The sequence below is a fragment of the Hemitrygon akajei genome, chromosome 28 (genome assembly GCF_048418815.1).
Source record: "Hemitrygon akajei chromosome 28, sHemAka1.3, whole genome shotgun sequence".
Classification (NCBI taxonomy): domain Eukaryota; kingdom Metazoa; phylum Chordata; class Chondrichthyes; order Myliobatiformes; family Dasyatidae; genus Hemitrygon; species Hemitrygon akajei.
Genome location: NC_133151.1, coordinates 20,630,890 through 20,635,063, shown reverse-complemented (window position 1 = coordinate 20,635,063; position 4,174 = coordinate 20,630,890). Strand labels below are relative to the sequence as shown.

Sequence of the window (4,174 nt, the reverse complement as noted above, 5' to 3'; positions counted from 1 at the left end):
TCCTGCTGCCTCGCACCCTTCTTAAGTAGCAGAGTAACATTTGCAATTTTCCAGTCATTTGGTACAATGCCAGAATTTTTTGATTCTTGAAAGATCATTGTTAATACCTCCGCAATCTCTCCAGCTACTTCCTTCAGAACCCGAGGCTGCATTCCATCAGGTCGAGGAGATTCATCCACCATCAGACCATTAAGCATACCGAGCACCTTCTCAGCCGTAATTTTCACTGCACATACTTCACTTCCATGACACTCTAGAATGGCCGGTATACTGCAGCTGACTTCCACTGTGAAGACTGATGCAAAATACGCATTCAGTTCCTCTGCCATCTCTGCGTCTCACATTAATCTATCTCCAGCATCATTTTGTATTGGTCCTATATCTACCCTCAACTCTCTTTTACCCTTTATATACAAAAAAGATTTCAGTGACTTCTTTGATATTAGTCACCAGCTTCCTTTCATAATTCATCTTTATTTTGCTTTCCTATTGAGCCATATATCTTCAGAATTGGCTCCGACTCCTGACCTTGTGGCTCAGTGAGTATGTAAAGGAATGAGATTATACCAGAGAGTATCGGCCGACACTGATTAAACTCTCCTGACTGGACACATCTTATGCACATCTTATCCTCCCACGGACCCCGGTATAAAGGCAATTGGAGACACAGCCCCGGTCTCAGTCTCCAGGATGTAGTATGGTGGTCAATTGCTGCTTGTTCTTTATTCCAGCCAATAAAAGCCAATATCTCGCCTCACGTCTCCGAGAGTTACTGATGGTGCATCACACAACTAGGTGAGAGTGAAGTTATCGTAAGGTGCAACATACGCCATCAGAGGAAATTAGTGTCATTCGGGTCATCTGGCCTGCAGCTCAGCCGCTGTCCTTTGTTAGACTCGTTAATGTTTATCTGGGAGAACAGCCCGGTGGTAAAAGAGAATGCGGAAGAGAGAAGGTGGAAGATAAAGGATATGTGACAGCAGGGTCTCTGAAAATGGGTTATTGAAATAATGTAAAACACATTCATTGCTGACGTGTCGCGTTAGAGGCCTCCGAATGGGTCGGAACACAGAAATAATAACAAGATGCGGCAGGAGACGGCAACACGGAAAGAAAAGCAGAGGGACACGGGCAGAGAGAAAGGTGTGAAATAAATCAACAAAGAGCGGTTAGCAAGGGAAACGATGTGATGTCAGCAAGGAATCGACAGATAAAAACAATGAAAGAAAAGAATGAGCAACGTCCACAGCGGAGCAGTGCAACACCACGTTCAGCCACGAGCAGAGTGGCGCAGCGGGAGCGGGCTGGGCCCGGGGTCACCCGTTCGGTCGCTGGATTGACAATTGTTCCCAAGGAGAGCTCTGGAGGTGTCAGAGGTCAAATTAAATTAACGGACCCTATCAAGACAGTAGAAAACTGTCCTGACGTGTGTAAACTTAGAGAGCATCAGATGAAGAACTTCATGTGGATGGTGTTTGGAAACTGGAACCCATGCTGAGTGGCTGGTGGAGGCAGGTACACTCACAATATTAGAGAATTGTCTGGACCAGCACTGGAATCCTCAAGATACTGGAGGCAATAGCTGGTAAGCGAGCTCTTTTCTGATGTGATCGGTAGTTGATTGTCAGCACGGACACTGTGGGCCGAAAGGCCTGTGTCAGGGTTGCTTGATACTCTGATTCTATATTATATTTGTTAATCACAATAAAATGTTAAATTTATTGTCGTAATGAGGGGGTCGGGGAATGACGAGACAGATCGTTGTTACGGATTCGGGCAACAACAAATATATGAGTTAGGCAAGGGTTTTTATAACAAATAACACGTTTATTAAACACTGAAAACAAACCCCCCAAAAGTAAACAAAATACTAACATAACCGGAAATCAACTGCTGTGCGGAAGCCTAAACAGTTCCTAAAGCAATGAAGCTTACAGTCCTTAAAACGATGTTAAAAAAAAACAGTTCTTCAATGTAGTATTGCCAAAAGTTCAAAATGCTCACTGTCCATTTAAAGGAGAGACTTTTTAAGACGATTTATATTCTCGTTCACGTCGTGTTGATTCAGTTTCCAAGATTGAACTTTTCCCATGAAGAACTTACGAAACGAAACGGCTGAAAGGCACTGACCTTTCCTTTACAACACTGTCCTCAATCCTTTCTGCTATTTCGCAGAGATTAACACGAGAACAGTCAACAAATTCCTTCCAAATAAGGATCAAACAAGGTTGAACCCGTTTCACCGTCGAAATCGATTCTGCTTGATCTTTAACTCCCGAACTCCGATCTTCACTCTCCACTGATTCTCAACTAGCAGTATTGTAAGAAACTGCTGGCAATGACCTTTTTAAACTTTAGGCATTTGATAGAACTTCATCTTTCCACTAAACTGCGTCATAACATTAAATCACGCAGTGGCATGAAGTCAACATGGCAAATCCAGCCACGAACTGCCCCACCCCACAGGGAGGGGTCCTCCTCTTATACCCTGTTAAAAAAAACTGTTACATGATCTCTACTGGCGGGAAAATGACGTCACTCCACCATCACAAGACCATTACCTCAAGTCCAGTATAGCTTCAACCCCAGTCACGTGACAAGGGTACCACTGTCACGTGTCACGCGTACGTAACATGACACACTCAGTGTGAACACATCATCCGACATGTTTTGATGTGTCCTGGTTTGTTGTGGGAATCTGAATTAGAGTGAGAACAGGGAGCTGTACTGATCGGTTCACCGGGGAAAATGTGAGGGACAGCAAATCCATCCGTGATCCACCGGCCAGCCTAGGGTGAATAGTAATATTACACCCACTCATCTATTTAAATAATTTCGTGAGTTCGTACTCGAGTTGACAGGGTTTGACCACCCGGACGCTAGGAGTCTGCACGGATCGGATTCTGTGAGTGGTTTACATCTGATCGTTTCGATGGAAGAAGATCAAAAGTCTACTAACTACGATCGTCGGAAATCGAACCTGCGTCAGTTGCCTGGAAGACAGCTATGTTCAGCATTATATCACCATCGTTCTATTATTCTGCAGGGGACTCGGGTGCTGAACCGTCTCCAGTGGTGTATGATAGTGGCTGGGACTGCTTTCAAACTCTGGTGACTCTGATGCCTCAGTCTGCTGCAGTTCCTGATATGTCCAGCTGAGGTCGCCGTTCTCCGACAGCCCGGAGATACACAACAGCCAGTTTTCAGTGAAGTGTTTGGTTGAAGTGGATTCGATGAGCTACAAATCGTTTCCCTCCTGAACCATAACAAAATCTGATATATATATATATACACACTGTGATTAAAAATGATCTTTCCAACAACACGTTGTGCTTGAATAAGAACACTTCCTTTCACTAATGCTTAAACACAAAAAGGCGAGTATATCGCTGGAGAAATGGCGATAATAGCGAAATAGCGAAAAAACTGAGACAGTGTTATGGGAAGGACACGAGTGAAAGGCTCCAGTATTACAGTAAACAAACATCAAGACAAATCTATTAGCCCTCTTGTACTTATATATATGCACGACATGGGGTAATACTACCAATTCCTCGTTAGTATAGTGGTTAGTATCCCCGCCTGTCACGCGGGAGACCGGGGTTCAATTCCCCGACGGGGAGATGCAAAACTTTTGAGGCATTCTTCTGCTTGAATATCGTCTTAAAAAGACAAAGAACTTGTGTTTAAACGATCAATTCATTAGGCAAAGGAAGGTGGAATAACTCGGGCTGCTGTGAGCCCGGGACGGTAGAGTCCCCTGAGGATCTATACTCATCACTGTTCGTTGTTAAACTCAGTGATAGATTCCGTCACTCCGAGCACATTATACCGGGGCTTTGTTGTCAGCTATCAACTCCCGCATAGTCCCACCGAGGAGCAAGTTAACTGACCAGTATCAGTCCTGTTTAAAGGTGCCGGCCCGAAAAGTCGACTGTTTACTCTTTTCCATCGATGTTTCCTGGTCTGCTAAGTTCCTTTAGCATTTTGTGGGTGTTGCTCGGATTTCCAGCATCTGCACAGTTCTCTTGTTTGTAAACAACATTAACTGTCACCCTGGAACTCTTCGTGTGCATCCTCATCTTGTTTTGGTGCTCAGAATGGCTCCAGTTCCCTGCTGTGCACAGGGACACTAAGCTCTCAAAGAACATTCTTGTCTGTGTTGTCTGCCCAC

At 44.5% G+C, this 4,174-nt stretch overlaps 1 non-coding gene across 1 annotated transcript; it reads left to right on the top strand.

Moving 5' to 3' along the window:
* The first annotated feature begins 3,551 nt into the window (after positions 1-3,551).
* Positions 3,552-3,623, top strand: trnad-guc (transfer RNA aspartic acid (anticodon GUC)). Its single transcript has one exon. It is a non-coding gene; the product is annotated as a tRNA-Asp (tRNA).
* The last annotated feature ends 551 nt before the right edge of the window (positions 3,624-4,174 follow it).